We start from the raw sequence: 17,574 nt of genomic DNA, 5'->3' as shown, positions 1-17,574 counted from the left end.
CAAGTTCCATTATAATTTCCTGCCTTTTGTTCAGCTTTTCCTCTTTTATTTTTTTCCCAGTACACTTTTGCAGGCAACTGACAATATTGCAAAGGCAACATGAACTTACAAAGTCAATAACTTCTTCCTTTCAAAATTTCAGAACATAAGCCAAAAAGTGTGTACAAAGCACTAAATATAGGATTCAGCTCTATAGGGATCTGCTTTTGCCACCAGGTTGTCTTTTCTCTGATAGACTGATGATAAATGTTATCTTTTTTCATAGATCTTTGCCAACTCAATGGTAACTACTAACAGGTTCTAGGTAACATCTCGCTTGGCACACCAATTTGTTAATGTACAGTGCCAAGCTAATGATGGGAAGGAAGGACTAGCTAAAGAGAAGCCCTAATATCCTTGTTATGGTGGCTTAGAACCTCATGTGATAATGAAGAATAAGATAGGAACATAGAGGAAAAAAAAAGAGTAAAGTTACAAGGTTGGGGAAGCAAAAAACCCTTTTTTCCAATTTTATTCACCTCATAGCATCTCTCCCATGACCATGAAAAGAGAACTGTATTTTCACTTGAAGTTCTATAGTGTTTCTGATTGATCATTATAGATCTGATAGTAAGATGGCCCTGTGAGAGCTGATGACAAGCTCCACTGATTTAAAGAGGATAAGGAAGAGCATCTCTACATGTTTAAAGCCTCATCCCTATCACACTCAAGTGAATTCTTGGTAGTGTCTAGGCATACAGCACCTCACACCAAAATCACAGCAGTTATTTACAAGATGAGAAAGTTAATGAATAAGACAAAATAAAACACTAAACTTCAGAAGTGCCTTAGAAGATTGTAATAGTCATAAGGCATTGATTCAGAAATACTCTCTCTAGCATGCTTTAATACCTCCAAATGCCAGAGAAATTCCCTTATGTCTTATCAAGAAGATGACAACTTGCACATAATACCAACCAAACATCCACTGACTCAGCAGGGGGACAAACTTTTGGCTGGTTGCTCCTGAGAGCAGCTTGAGTTCTGTTCAGCTTGTAAGAAGGGTGTGAATGCTGTGTAAAGTGATAGCACTTCAGTTTGGAGCAAAACTGTCTCTATCTGTTTTCCACTTGTTTTAAACTCATTTTAAAGGATTTGTCATTCTTGTTCACTGGATATTTTCAGCAGTGTTTAACAAAACAAGTATGTGCTGGTAGCTTCTAATGGGTCCCAGTGGAAGCCTTAAAGGAGGAACTTAGATCTAGAGAAAAAGACAAAATCCAGGGCAGTGTTCAGTCACTTCAAGCAATAGGGCTGTTAACTCTACCATCTAGTCTGGAAGACATACATGGAAACCTTCTTTTATGTCTCTGTGCATTACATGTAATTGTGATTTTTGTTTTTATGCAGATATACATGAATTCTCTTTTTATCTCTGCAAAAATATTCTGTCCTCCTAAGGGCACTAGCAAGTCAGTTGTAGAAAGGAAAATATGAGAAAGAAGAGTGAGGGAAGGAAATTTACTTACTGTTCTTCATGTTTTTTTTTATTGGTGAGCTATTTAGGATGCATGTGCACATATATATCTGTAAATTAGTGAGTTGGATACCTGGACCAGATGTCCAAGGTTCTGCAAAAAGCTGATGGCCAAACAACCTTTTTTAGATAGGTATCCATAAGGAGAGCAGCAGCCTCAGAACTGTACTGGATCTCGCCACTGGGCCTCAGCACCAGGCATCACAGTATCTTTGTGCCACTGGCAACCTGAAAGAAGCCATCTTCATTACCCTAAGGAAAAGGTCTTCCATCCACTCCCTCCCTTCCTTCTGCCATTCCTTCACAGTTTCCTTGTGACTGTGGACTGTGTTCATCTTTGCTAATCACATTTCTCTTTCCTGTTCCTCACTTTATGACAGCTGCCCCCTCCATCTGTCTCCTTCTTATAGCCATCCTCCCTTCTCAGCACAGATTTACCCCATACAGGTCTGGCTGTTTGTGAGCATGGAAAAATTTCTTCAGTTGAACACAAGCAATTGGACATACCATACTACCTGTGATGTACCAGAACCTCAGTTAACTGATGTGATCTTAATAATCCACAAAAGGAATAACAATGAGTATATATGCAAATACATTATTGTATTCTGTAATATCTTTTTTTTTTTAGAAAGCGAAGGAAATTTCCATGCTTAATGACCCTCTCTTTCAGTCCTGGTAAAGGCTGTGGTAGAGAATGATGAATGCTTAAGAGGAAGAATATGATTCTCACCCACCTTTTCCCTTTCAAGACAAGCACCTTAAGAAAAATAATTCAGTTTACCTTTTCTTTAGCGTAACAAACTGCCATTTGAAGTTTAATTGGATCTGTTCTAGGATGCAACAAAAAGTTAGTGGAAGATAAAAGGAGCGTAGCAATAAAAATATTCAAAGTGAATAATTTAAGATCACATCCATAATTAATGACGTTTGGAAAGCTTCCTCTAGTGCTCTAATCATATCTCAAAATGTGCTAATTAGAGCAGTTTGGTACAAAACAGAGTATGCAGGTGTTGAACAGCTTCTTCTGTTCTTTTTTAAGAAATGTCGCTGTAACTGGTTCTCCTGATATTAATGTTCACGTTTAATAAATGTTTCTCCATTTAACATATATTTGACAGCTGAAGTGCTTGCATATAATTAAGTTGTTAAAATAAGTTTAGTCATGAATGCAGAACAAAATCGGCTATTTTTTATACTGAAACATAAGCTTGTAGTAAACAGTGGGACATCCTATAATGGTCACTGGGGATTTAACCAGTAAAAAGCTGAAAACAAAAAGAGAAAAATTCAGTTGTCTTGGTCATGAAACAGCAAATTATGGAAACTCACCTACTTGAGATTTATGTTATCTAAAAGCAGTTGTGATGCTTCCGCAAAGCTAATCCTTTGCTTAGTGCTTGGACTGTTTCTAAGTGCTGTTATCTTTTGGCTGGGCAGGATTTTGCTGGCCAATTCCTCATTTATCTTGAAGTCAATGACAATCGACACCACAATTCCCTCTCTCTAAGCCCTCTCCAAAACTAATCAATCTGATCCAGAAATAAATGAACTGTGCATTCAGATCATTATGTGCATGCATTTAAGTGTTACTGCTTTGCCATAAGGAAATAGCAAACACGGAGAAGATGGTTAATGCATAAATGACTCAAAATTCTTCTGACAGCTCTGTGTTACAGAAACAGATGCAGGTTCTTTGGGTCCATGATGTCCAGAAAGTAGATGTGAGAGTACTGTCAAAGAGATGAATAAATATAACTGAAGAATGCGGACTGTATTTAAACTGAATGTGTTATGACTCTGCAGGATTTGCTTTGTGTAATTATGCTAATATATGTTCTATTTTATTGAGGTTCTGCAAAATTTAGCAGAATGAACCAAATAGTTATATAATTGTGTATTATTAAAAACTGATATCATTCCTGATAAGGTTAGTTAACCTGGCTGAGAGCAGAGCTCCTTTCTATTGCATGCTGAACATTCATTTTAATACACTTTGTTAGAGACTCTATAGTCTCTTCCAAAACCTAACACCTGGGCTAAACCTAAGGCATCTCCAGCTTTCCGAGAGACTCAGTAGTACATACTCCCATTTTTTTTTCAGGCAGGCATTAGATTTAATGTCACCTACAAATTAGATCTTTCTCTATAGTAGTGCTCTCCTAATTCCTACGCATTAGCATTCAACTCTTTTCTCTGTCTTCTATAGCTATGAATTATTCCCCGAGAACAATTCATTTGATAATGAAAGTTGCCCTTTATGCATTTGTTATTTCTCCATGAACACATCACAATTTGCATTAATTAGTTTATTATTTGAAATTGTTTGATGAATAGTTTGTTCCAACCCATTTCACTCATGTAGCTAATATTAATTTGAGTGTTTCATCCCAATGATTTGCCATTCAAACTCTGTCCTATTGTGTCACATGGTGATTGTTTCTGCTCTTGTTCTGGATGACATAACTAGAGTCAATCAAAAGAAGAGAAACATGGTTCATGGAAAATTCTTAAAGAAAAGTTAAATTTTATTCATAGATTATACTCCACATATTTTTCTCTGAGAAAACATTCTACTTTTTCATATTTATTTTGTGCTCTTCCCTTTTCTCAAATTCTCAAAAAAACTCAGAAAAAGGAATATAGAAAAATTTTCTTACCCTTCTGTGCTCCCTGCTAAACAATATGTAGTAGAATAAATCAGGATTTTATTTCAGCCAATAAAAAAAGTTTATTTTTATTTGGGGAAAAATTTTCATCAAATATTTCTGACTTGTCCAAGTAATAAGTTTTACAAACAGCTTCTGATTTCTCATGAATTATGATTTACCAATAAATACAATACCTGGCCAGTATTAAGTAAAATTCTGATAGAATTCATATGTTGTTCCTCTAACACTTCTCATTCCTGGAAAGAAAATGACAACATCAGGAAACCTGGAGATAGGTGAATAAGAAAAGAGTAAAATGAGATTTCAGAATTCATAAGCATGCTCACGAACCCTTTCTGCTGTGTGTGGAGTTCCAATCTCTTGTTCAAAATTTCAGAAAACTTTGAAGTATAATCGACTTACTTATTTCTCCTAAAAAAGAAATTTTATCTCTGTAAAGATCCAGTCTGAAAAATATCCAGTTAGGATGCACAAAAAGCTGTGGTATTCAATATATTTCTATAAATACATACTGCCCCGAAAGACGCAGAATTATATGCGCACATATTAGAAGAATGATGAAAATTTTCCTACAGCACTGTTAAGAGATATTGAAGAACAGCAATTGTATATTTTTTTTAAAAAAGCAAAAGGATGGGACAAGGACTTGGATGCAGATCTAATTTTTTTAAAATAAATCTTGGAAAGATAAGAACATGCTAGTGTATAAAATTCGCATTATAATTTTATAACTTATTTAAATGTTCAGCAAGTTTGCCTGGGCAACAGTAAAGCGAACGCTCATGGCAAAATCAAGGACAGGCAGCGATGGGCCGCAAATGGGGAGGTGGAAAGGGGCAGCAGTATAATTAATGCCACTATTAATAATTAACAGAAGATAGACCTTGTGAAGCAGTGACATTTTTGAGATCTCGGAGGCATCCATTGAAGGCCACTCTGTGATATAATGCAGCCTAGGTATTTTTCAGGCCACTGTGTTCTCAAGAGAAAAAATTGCCACCAAAGAAGTCCAACAAAGCCCATAGAAGCAGGTTAGTGACTGAGTGAGAGCAGCAGTAAAAGGCCAAGTCACAGCCTCCCCACATCAATTTCTGAGTGGATGCTACTGCTGTTCAGATAGGGCCCAATCTGATTCAGGAGAACTACATCTGTAAATACCACAGTTGTCGTGGTATGGTACAGAATTAGTGAAGGGGGGATAATCATAAAGGACATGTGGGGTATAGAGGCTGCTCTGGATCACGTTCTGAAGTAAATAAGCATGAACTTCAACACAAACATTTTTCTGCAGGCACCTTCAAAAGTTATACCTGACACACAGGAAGTGGACCAGTCTCACAGAACTGGTTTCCTCAGTGAAATCAGTAACTGGAGCATGCAGAAGCAGTGAAACAACTGAATACAAATACGCAATCTGACATTATTTAGGCTCAGTACAACTTTTGAAGAAGTACCAGGAAAAAATCATAGGTGAATAAGGAAGTGCTGTTTTTGCAGTTACCATGGTGTGAAGGTGGATTTACATTCCGTTTGCTATTCTGTTTGCTTAACTGACAGCTATAACTCATGTTCTGAGTTACGAACCTCTTGCACTAATGGCACACATTTGTTTTGTATTCTAATAGTCATTCTTCAAAAAGACTGATGAATGATGAAACAGGATTATAATAATAGTAGGAAAATATTTTTTTCTGTGAAGAAAGAGAGAAAATGTAATATGTTTAGCACACAAAACAGAAAATTAGGAGGTGATAGTGGGAAGTATTTCTGTCAAAAAGTTGGACCCATGAGATTCCGGAGCTGGAAGCTAAAGTAAATTCAGAGTGTAATTAATCAGTGGGACGATTTTCCTCTAGTTATGATGGTTTTTCTATCACTGGCAGTTTTTAACTCAAGTCTCAACAACTTTATAAGAGACGTCTTAATACATTTAAATAACGTAAAACTTCCAAGAATAAATTATTTATCTGAGATTTTTGGTCCGAGATGTGGAGGAAGAGAGGAAAAAATCTCCATTAAACTTTTTCACTTAGTTTTCACATCAATATTTAAGTCATTCAAATAATTTTGAGATGTGTGTACAACAGGTATTTTATGTTTTTATCAGAGGGAATTCAAAGGGAATCTGAGAGCAGAATAAAAATAATTATGACTAAATTGTCAATTAAAAGCAAAACAAAACTATTGACTTCTAGATATTCCAGTTCTAGATATTCCAATTTCTCACAGCTGGGACAAAGCCTGTTTTTCTCTTTCAAGCAGATACAAACAAAATACGTGAGGTTTTCTCAGAAAATGATGCACGTGGTCACGTCTCTCTCTGCTTCACCTCCACAGCTCCACATTAAGCAATTATGCAGCAAGTCTTTCTGGGAGCATCACTAACTCATAGAACATGAGCAACAACAGCCACAATCTAGTTAATTTTATCTATAAATGTAATGTTGTCTGAAGTAGAGTGCTGGACCATGTGGCAGTTGTTTCTTGCTGGCAGTTGGCAGGCAGTGCTGCCTTACTAAATGCAGTCCGTATACATGGTAGATATTTCTGTGATGAAATGCTAGAGTGGAATATTTTTTTAAATTGAGGTGAAGCTGTGTTTACTTGTGACAAAGCAATGGCTGAACTCTGCATGCATCTTTATTATCAAGTCCTTTGGTTTATACATCTTGCTCCTGGTTTGGAATTTTAGCATCTTCTGAATTTGCATGTTACGTTCATTGGACAAGAAGTCCTGTGTCTAAGCAATGGAGTATTTAGGGATGATAGAAAAATATCCAGGATCCTTCTGTATTTTCTAACCAGGAGGAGTAACATCTCCACAGGCAGGAAGTAAGAGCAGGGCAAGACTAGTTGGGTACATACGGTTCATCTTGGTACATACGGTACATTCCTTCATCTTAATTTCTCAGACCTGTTAGAAACAACTGTGAATAAGCTCTTAAAGAAGAAAAAGAAGAAGGAAACTGGGATTACCAGTTACCGTGGCTTACTGAAACATCTCTGTACATGTTATTGGCAATCTCCATGAGTAATGCGCTCTGAGGGATAGTATGAATGCTGGATAGGAAACGATTTTGCATTTGGTTATTAATCTGTGGCACTGGGTTATCCTTCTTATATGTAGAAATGGGTTAGAAATAGAAAGATGAATAAGTGAGGTAAAATGACATCATGTAATTTCTTCTCATGGTAAAAACAAAAACAAAAAACCCAACAACCTGCTTTTATGCAGAATCTATCCTGGCAGTGCTCTCTACATGATACTCTTTTCTATACATTACTCCTTTAATTAAAAGAACCCTCCCTGCCTCTGCGGGCCACATCCCCAAGGAGAGATCGTTTTTGGCTGAGAAGCATATTCTATGCTTTGTTTCATCCTCCACAAAACCCAGAGTTTGTTTTCCCACTGTTTGCCAATCAGCATGAAACAGCTTCTTTTGCTCTTAGTGCACCAGAAACAAATACAAAGAGAAGACAGAAAGCCCAAGGCAGTTTTAGTGTGGGGGAATGCAGTGTTGATGTAAAGCTGCAGTAGATATATGCCTTGATTAGATGTTAATGAACAGACAGTGCACACAAGTGAGCAGTTCTGAGGTTGTGGAAGGAAGTAGAAAGATGCACAAAGCCTTTGATGTTGCCTGAATAAAGAAGTACATTTAAACACTTTTCAGGCTGCTGCTGCTTCTTGCATCCAGCCTGCGTTTCCCATCACTGTGTGGCATCAAATCATTTTGTTTCTTGCAGATGCAGCAAGGAGAACTGAACTGCATGCTCTCCTTCCCTTAGTTGTGCTTTGAATTGCTTCAGTTCTACAGCTTCATGGGAGCCACTGTAAATCTGAATAGGCAGAGATTCATACGGTGAAATTTTTAGCAAATCTTAGGTGTGAGAAAGTTAATGGGGCAGCTGGGGAAAAGGAAAGGTGCCCTGGGCTGTGAAGGGAAAGAATGAATAAAGAGAGCACACAGAGATGAGAGGGGCACAAAACAAGACAGGAGCAACAAGATATTTCAGGCACTGAGATCATAAATCGCCCTGGACACACTGGGAAATCAGTGTGCAGAACAGCTAATCAAAAACAGCATAACACCCAAGATTAGAAATACCTGTGAAGTAGGGTTACAGAGGCGCAAATAAAAGAAAATTCCATACCATTAGATTAAAAACACCAGAGAGACAAATAGCATTGTAATAAGAGTGATGATATGTTTAAACACTTGCTATATTTCTTGTTGACAGGGATACATATATTATTCAGTGCATATCTCCTTAGATGTATTTTTTGGAGCTAGTGTAATATTTAAACTTTTCATTTTCATTGTCTATCATTACCGTAGCATTACAAATCTTATTCATGGATTGAAAGGGGCTCTATACTCTGCCGGTTTTCCAAAAGAGGCTTTCTCCTTTTGGAGTTCATGCAGCTCATAAAGATATTGAGTCTGGTGCATGGTATTCCATGGATCCCTCTAGGAACATGTCACTTTTTGTAGCTGTGACAGTGAAATCAGCTTGGTAGAGGAGGTTCAGTGTGGGACAGGTGACGTGAATGAGGAGACAGTCCTTCCTCGCAGGAAACCAAGGGACAGAGGACTCTTTTCTGGCATGTTTTATTTTCATTTTTCTTCACACTCAGTAGTGAAGTCAGGGCAAATTTTGTTTATCAGTGTATTGTCACTCATGAGTCATGGCCTGAACCACTAATTGAGCACCTGGGGAAAGAACCTGGTCAGCCCTGGCAGCACAGGTGAAGGCATTCAGCTGTGTGACCAGAAGGGGTGGAGCCTGGCTGCACCTGTCTTAGACCTCATTTAAGGGCTGACTACCACTCTCAAAGGCTCTTTTTCTCAAGATCTCTCTATTGTGGTGTTTTCCTGTGAGCCTAGATCTTCAGAGATGGGTGAGTACTTTTCCTTTTTCCTTTGTGATGCTCTTTCTATCACTTTTGTCCCTTTGTCATTATGCTTCCTGTATCATCATTCTATCACACTGATCTTTCTGATTGCTATGATTTGCCTTAGAAATATATTTGGATTGATATCTATAGAACTATATTCTAAAGTGAGTTTTAAGCGCTTAGGCTGATGGATACCAATTCAGGCCAGACAGTCTTTCTGTTTGTCTGTATTCCTACCTTCCTATCTGTCTGTCCACCTCTGTCTTTTTTTTTTTTTTTTTTTTTTTTTTAGTCTCCCAATGGTACAGACAAGACTCCCTGCTCTGCAAAAGAGGGGCTTTCCTTCCTATTAGCCTCTCTGCTCGAAGCCAGTATAACTTCAGAATGAGAAATGAGTTATGTATCTGATAATAAGGAAGCATTTTTGTACTTTATAACTGGGCTCAAAGAAGCCAGGAGGACTAAAGAGGATGATGAGCTGGATGGTTATGCTGTGATTTGTTTGACAGTGTGACACTGATCTATGCTTGGACTTCTCAGCCCTGCCTGCCTCATGATGCAGGGGCCTGTGTGCTGAGCTTCACGAATACTGGCTCACTCCAGGACTTTAGCACAGAGGCGGCTGAAGGGTGGAGTGAGTTTGTGGGTGGACTAAGACCATACTTAAGCTTAAATATTTATATATGATTCATATGTTGTATATGTTATAATGAACTGGAATGTTTCCCTTAGAACTGTTAATGAGACATGAAAAGTTTACTTTAGACTATATTGATGCATTACTATGTTTTTCTTTGTAAACGCTTACTACTATCCTTTTTAATAAGGAGTTTGTGTGTGCATTTGTATGTGCGTATGTGTCTGCTACCTGGTATCACTGAGTCATAGAATCATGTGTGTTGGCAGGAACTCTTAGAAGTCATCTGGTTCAACTCCCCTGCGATGAACAGGGACACCTACAGCTATATGACATTGCTCAGAGCCCTGTCCAGTTTGAACTCAAATGTCTTGAGGGGGTAGGGCATCTGCCACCTCTCTGTGCAACCTGTTCCAGTGCTTCACCACCCTTATTGAAGGAGAAAAACAAACAAACAAACAAAAACAACCATACAAAAAACAACTTGTTCCTTATTGTATGGGGCTGCTGAATCATGGCCTGAACCTCTGATTGATTGCCTGAGGCAAACAATGAGTCAGCCGTGGGAGCACAGGTGAAGGTGTGGAGCCTGGCTGCACCTCTCCTAGACCCATTTAAGAGCCAACTGTCAGTGGGGAAGGATCTCTTCTGGAGATCTGCTCCACCGGAGTCTATTACATGAGCCCAGGATAGGATGAGTGTCCTTTTTTTTCTTACTCCAGTATAATAATTATATCAGCCAAACTCCTGGATATACTATACCATCTGTATATTCATTGATTGTACACTTATATTCAATATAAATTTCCTCTTTTAGTTTGAAACTATTCCCCTTTGTGCTGTCACAACAGACACTGCTAAAGAGTGTATCCTCTTCTTTCTTTCTTGTGGTGCCCCTTTAGGTAGTGAAAAGCTGCTCTCAGGTCTCCCCAGAGCCTTCTTTTCTCCTGGCTGAACAACTTCATCTCTCTCAGCCTGTCCTCATAGGTGAGGTGTTCCATCCCTTTAATCATTTTTGTGGTTCTTCTCTGGATGCAATCCAACAAATCTGTCTTTTGTTCTGAGGATTCCACACCTGGATGCAGTGCTAGTTTGCCACTGAGATAGTATCCAACTTGGATAGTTTAGGAGTGATCTAACAAAATGGCAAGAATTGTAACTCTATCAGTTACTGCCAAACAACTTAAGTCATCTCCATTCATTAACCTGGAGGATTCTGTTAGTATCGTTCATTTTTCTTCATAGAGAAGAAAGATCTAGTCTTCCGTACAGATACAGAATAGATAATGTGCAACAGAAGGCCAGTTTTAAAATAATATTTGTGCCATCTCCTTCAATCGTAAGGTTCTTCATCAAATGTTTAGTCAAGAAACCAAGAGGTAACTTCTCAGTTCTCTCCAGAACCTGCACAACTGATTTCAGCCATGTGCTGACAAGGTATCTATGTTATAGTCTAGTGCGAGAAGCACAGTGAGTATTGTACAGCTAATGCAGTTTGTCTGTAGGGGAAATAAAATCTATAATGACGAAAAGAATCTGCCAGAGAAAAAGAAAGACCTAAGATTTTTCTAGGAACCTCATCTTGGGCCACACGAATCTGTGTTCTATTTAAAAATGCAAAAGGAGCATTGACATCTAGTATTTGTTCCAGTATTTTACTAAAGAGATTTAATGGTCCACAATTCAATTTGAAGGGAAAGTATCCCCCAAATGACTCTTTATAAAGTCTTTTGGAGACCAAAGTCAATATCTATGGGCCTTTAGAGATGCAGCAATTGATTATCTGTCCAAGTCAATGAGTATTAAAACCCAAGGAGATTCAGGAGTACATTTTGCTGTTACAAACCCCCCCTCTGATACCACTGACACTCACTGACTGTTTTATAGTGAAATTCAGTCTATAAATAAGACATCTTGCTCTAAGACGTAAATGAACTTTTATAGTGTCTAGAAAACTTCATGCTAATTTATCTTGCTGTGGTGTGAGCATGCCTGATTTGTATCTTCAGTACATGTCTCAATGCATGATGGGCATAAAGTTTATCAGATTTTGGAGGCCAGTTATTCCTTTGTCTGCTAGCACCGTGGTCCTTAGAAGCCTTGGTTTGCAGAATAATGTTATCTTGTTCACAAAGCTCCTTACATCCTGAAGAGCTCTAACAGCAATGTACAAGAGTCACAAGTCACTTCATCCCCTAAAAATGAAGTCAATTGAGTAACTACCTTGTGGCTTTCTGAAAGGCAGGAGTTGCTTGAGAGAGCCAACAGTTTGTGACTGAAAAGGATGAAGAACAGAATAGTCAAATGTAGCTGCATATGACAAATGAACTGCAAATGACAGAAACTGGAACTTAGAAAGGGAAGGAGTTAATTCAGTCTTCTGAAAGATTACAACGCTTCTCTTAGGGAATTGCAACTTTATGAATTTTGGAACTGGGTTTTACATCTTACCTGAAACACGTGATTTATCAACACCAAGTTAAGACACTATTTTGCTAACTGAAGTGGAAGTGGGTCATTTTTGTAGATATGATGTCTGTCTTTTTTTTTTTTTTTTTTTGCTGAATCTCATGGATCAGTCCTGATGACAAGGCAAGATTCAGTTGGTGGGGGAGTTCAATAGGTTATCTAATTCTGAACCTTAATTCAAGGTCAATATTATGATTTGAATGTACCCACTATTCCAGAGAGACATTTGACTAACTATGTCTGTTAAAATCCGTCGAGGGATGGAGGTTCCACAGTCCTGCATGCTAATAATCAGAAAGAACTGCTCATGTCCAAACTACATTGTTACAAACTATGTCATACTTCCTTATTGAATTTCCTACTTGAGCGTGTGTGAACCCAGCACCTAATGATGAATGTCATGCCTGTGAAAGTATCCCAGGCATAAAGTATGTGAGCTGCGCTGTTGCATAAGGAGCATTTCAAATATTTGAAGTTTTTTGGAGAATATCACTTTCTATAAAGTACTGACCCATATTGAGTTGCTTCTTTTTCCTACTTAGCTCCAACCTGTAATAAACATACAACAAGAAATTACATGTGCTCTTTGAGAAATTTAACCAAAAGTTTAGTTTGTTTCAATAACAAGAGTACTGATATTAGGAAGGAGGTATTACAGTTGCTATCTTAAACATAACATCAAATGTTATGTGTTAGTGGAAGACAAAAATAGGTTCACTGGTATGTGAATCTGAAAATCTATAAACAGCATACATGAGGTCCTTCTCATCTTGAAGAAAATTAGTAACATCAGTCTGGGCTATGGGCCAGTCAGCCTCCCTTCAGCCTCTGAAAAAAAAAATTATAGAGCCTGATGTAATGCTGATGGAAGCTGTCTCTGAGCACTGGAAGTACAAGAAGGTAACTGGAAGAAGTTAGCATAGTTTTCCCAGGGGCAAATTGTGCCCAGTGAACCTGATTGCCTTCTCTGTTTAAATGACTGATGTTGTGGATGAAGGGAAAGAAGTTCATACAGTTTGAAGGTCATGTCATTGAGCATGGCTTTCTATATACTGTCCAATAGCATCCTGCAAGCCAAACTGAAGAGACTGGTGCTGGAGATGGATTATAAGATAGGTGATGGCAAGAGGAGATGTGCATGGAAGTAACAAAGAAATGTCTGGTCTATGACTAAAAGACATAATCATTTCTTTAAAAGTTAGTAATACCTGTCTACCATGGCAGAGACACATTGTGAATATAAAGACAACTAAGGACTTGACTTTATTAGAAAAGTAAATTGATTATCATTATAAAAGTCATATAGGTATATATAATAAATTCATTGCATATGCTATTCATATAATATATTTACATTGTATTGTTTCATCCAATATGTTCACAGAGAACAGTTTATTATGTTTCTCTTTAAAACTACTTTATGATGAAGTAGCTGATGAATGTATCATAAGAGGTCTTATTCTATTCTGTATCTTGAACTTTTACCATGTGTTGAATTGCAACAGAAACCCAGATTCAGGAATACACCTTCTATGAAAATAAAATCAAAGTAATATTTTTCTTTAGTTAATTAAATACAATAACTTTTAAAATGCCAAACAAATGTTTTTAATTATTAATAATCAATTTCTCCATTTCACTCCAGAGAAGGAAATGAAAGTTCATTATTTCAGAGATGTGTTTAGAGTATTTTTACCTTAACATTATTGCTAGCTATCTTTCCAGGAAGGTTAGTGCATTATCTCTGTTGTGTTACTGAGTTCTACCTGAAGGCTGCAGCAACTGAAACAGATTTCCTGGCTGATTTCTCCTTTGAATTCCTGTTTTCTGATTATTATTATTTTTTTTCTGTTCTTTTTCTTTAACTAAGAGAACTATAGCAGTTCTGTTTTCATCTAATCTGTTTTCGTAGAGATCCTGATTCAGTGAGTAGTTTAATACACACTGAACTTTAAAAATAGTCATAATATCACTGATTCATCTGGATTACTCATATGCCTAGAAGAGATATAAATAGGATTAGTGGATAAACATGTTGCTCTTCAGGTTTATTCTCCGCCACAGAGTTTTAAGCTGTTATATCAGTTAGAAAGATTTCAGGAATTCCAGTGTCCAAGAAACACTTAAAATACCAGCAGACACGTGGAGCTGTGTTACATATGGGAATTTTAATGATTTGACAATTGTTGCAGACTTTTGCTGGTAAAAGGGAGGGCACCAGCCTTCTCCTGGGTCTTATTTATAACTTCTGATAGCCTACTCAAAAACATAATTTTTAGATTTGTTTGAAAATTAATCCTGTGCAGAGAAAATTTGATGTTTTTGTTTTTTAATTCCTTTTTGTATTAGAAATTATTCTTCAAGTATATCAATTTTGTATTTTGAAGTGGAACAGAGGAGGCTCATCATGGAATTGGGTCCTCAGCCTTATAATCTGACAACGTTTTATCTTATTGAGGCAGAGTAAGTCAAAACTTGTAATATTTAACTGTTTGTGCATCATGGGAAAGTAGGAAGCAGGAGAGTGGAATTGAAATGTGATTTACTTCAGGAAATTTTTCAATGCCAGATTCTCCCATTCAAACTGGTCTCAAATGAGCTCATAATGAAACAGTAACTCATTATCTGATTACTAAAAAGAAAAGTTGTTGTTTCCTGTTTTGTTTCTTTGTAGAGAAAGAGGAATGTATATCATTACGATTATTTGTTATCCTCTGAAGCTATGTCTGTAGGAGAAAGCAAGATTATTTGATTTCTGCAAAAGTATAGATATGAGTTATGATATATTAAAGCTTCCTGAGGTTGAGGATAGCTGATCAGAGCATTTCACACAGTACTATCTTGAAATTAAATCAAGAAATTCAGTGAAAATAAATCTATTAAATTATTTTTCCCTTCTGAAGATGGAAGGGACTCATGAAATAGGCTTCTCTTCTAGATAGGCATTACTGGACCTTACTTCAGGAAAAATAAGGATTAACTAAATAAGAGCAATAATAGAGCCAAACATGCCTTCAGGAGAAGAGCTATGAGGTGCTCCCAGCTAATTCCTGTCTTTCTTTTCTTTGCTTTGGGTAAAATGTGAGGCTTATGACTGTTTTTCTGGGATTTTTGGAAGCCTGGGGATCAAGAAGCATAGAGGTTCTGACAGAGGTGGGTTTCAGCAGTGCCCATGTGAAGAGCAGAACAGGCAGCCCTTAAATAGCCTACAATTTTGGGGTCTTCATTATTGCTCTTATAAAGACTGCACAGATACAGTAGTCCTAGCAAGAGACTGGGCAGAAAGCTCAATTTATATTCTTTCTATGCATTTTTGGGTCTGTGAAATCACAGACTGAAATATGATGTACCATGCTGAGATGGACATCAGAATCTAGAGGGAAAGTCTGAAAAGATACATGGAGGGCGTGCAGGACTGACAACTCTGGAGTCCGGTATTTTCCTTCAGTCATTGCACAAGCAGCAGAAATGACTCTTCCTTGTTCTGTATTTTTAAAAACTGTGAATCTTTATGTATATGTTAGTCACAAACTGAAGAAAAACCCAAAGGATGAAGGGAGTGTTAGTGCATTTAGTCTTGCATCTTTGCCACTGCAGTACTGTAAAAAAAAAAAAAAAAAAAAAAAAAAAAAAGCAGAACATTATTTATCTTTGACTGATCTGAGACATTCAGAAGCTAAGTGATTTGACCATAGATGCATAGGGGAAACTGTGTCAGAGTGAACTGTGAAATCTAGCATCTATATGTCAGACTATAAACAGCTCTTCCTTCGTGAATGGATTAAGAGTCAGAGTCTTGTTTCATGCAAGATCCTCTAAAATAGCAACCATAAGGCACAGTAAAAGAATAATCATTGTTGATTTTTAACATGTGAATTATGGGGCTGCAGTTTCACTTGCTTTCTAATCCCTGTCATCCCAAACTCTTTGACGTGAAATCAAAATGTAGCTTTACAATTGCATTCACAAATAGTGAGAGATTCTTCTTAGAAGAGATGCAGATCACTGCAAGTCTTGGCAGGGAATTTTTCTGCTTGGCACAGGACTTGCTCTTCAGCACAAATCCTGTTTGCTAGTGTTGTAAAGGTGTGACACAAAAGATATGAGTGAGAATGAACTGAATTTTCTCTCCCTGATCATCTAACATAGTCAATATAACAAGGGTTAATTAAAACTGCTGTCACCTGACTCAGGTCAGTAATCCATATTTGCCAAGTGTACACTTTATTTCTGGGTGAAAGAGAAAGAAAAGCAATACAAGAGAGCATCTCTGAAGTTCAAGTCTCTGCTGGTGATTGGAAAAGCTCTGCCTTATCTTCCAGCTGAACCGCAGGGTGACTAGTGGGAAGCTGAGACAAGGACTGCTTGTGCAGCAACCCAGTTCTCTTAGCATCAAGATCTTGCTCAAAGAAATGCACAAACATCCTGTGCCTAATTGAAAGCAACTGTCCAGGAAGAAAAGTTGGCACTTTGTAGCTGCAGAAAAGAGGGGAAAACTCCAACTGATGCAAGCTAAAGCCAAACTTTGACAGATGTTTCCCACAGGGAGGGAGGGAGTTTGGGATTCTAATTGCTGTATATCATTTTATTTCAATGCTGACCTGTTTAAGCAGAATATGACGTCAAGATTATTCCAGTGCTATCAGGATCAGTTTCTCCACTAATGCACACTCATCTGATCTGCTTGCCAGCGTTTGCAGAGCAGTTAAAGATTTCTTTCTCACAAACTTGACAGATTTAAATCCTTTTTAATATTAGCTCTCTTCACAACTCCTACTTAAATATGTTGTGTGACTCCAGGAAACATTCTGAGTTACAAAATTTAAGCTAAATTCTGCAAAATCAATGAGAATTGAAGACCCCTATCAGTTTTGCAGAGCTAGCAATTAAGGCTTTTTTTTTCCTCCTTCAAACTTTGGAAATCTATGCAGAATTTGGGTTTTTATTAGTGGTTATTTGAGGGCTCTCAGGCAAACATAAATTCCCAAGAGGGAGCACTTTGCCACCTCTCAGCCTCTGAGATGAAACGAATGGAGGCCATTAATGGCTCTGTATCTGCTGCTCCGGAGCCACAGGAGAGGAACAGTCCCATCCTTCTTTTTGCAGCTGTATGCTGAGCTGTTATTGACCTCAGTGCAAGAATGAGACCTGGAGAGTTTAATAAAAGCAAAAAAAGTATTTTTGCTGTGATGACAACTTCTGAAAGAAGAAAAAGTTAAATGTCTTCACAAGCATGTCAGAAATGTCAGTATGACAGTTTGCATGTCTCCAAGCAGTGTCGAGGGCTGGATTTGTATTGAATTTTCTCTTTTCTGTGTGCTCTTGTTCAGTCTGCTCTTTCTCTCTCTGGGGAGGATCAATGCAGCCTTTTAACGAGGTG

At 37.6% G+C, this 17,574-nt stretch overlaps 1 long non-coding RNA gene across 3 annotated transcripts in view; it reads left to right on the top strand.

Annotated features, from left to right (window-relative positions):
- Nucleotides 1–8,960: 8,960 nt before the first annotated feature.
- The window catches only part of LOC104909654 (uncharacterized), a 135,245-nt gene continuing 126,631 nt past the window's right edge, over nt 8,961–17,574 (top strand). For all 3 annotated transcript variants that reach the window (XR_014882044.1, XR_792500.3, XR_014882043.1), the window contains exon 1: nt 8,961–9,091. This is a non-coding gene — a long non-coding RNA (uncharacterized LOC104909654). The remainder of the gene's footprint in view (nt 9,092–17,574) is intronic.

The sequence above is a fragment of the Meleagris gallopavo genome, chromosome 2 (genome assembly GCF_905368555.1).
Source record: "Meleagris gallopavo chromosome 2, MGAL_WU_HG_1.1, whole genome shotgun sequence".
NCBI classification, from domain to species: domain Eukaryota; kingdom Metazoa; phylum Chordata; class Aves; order Galliformes; family Phasianidae; genus Meleagris; species Meleagris gallopavo.
Note: the sequence above shows the minus strand (reverse complement) of the source record. Positions and strands in the feature narration are given on the sequence as shown.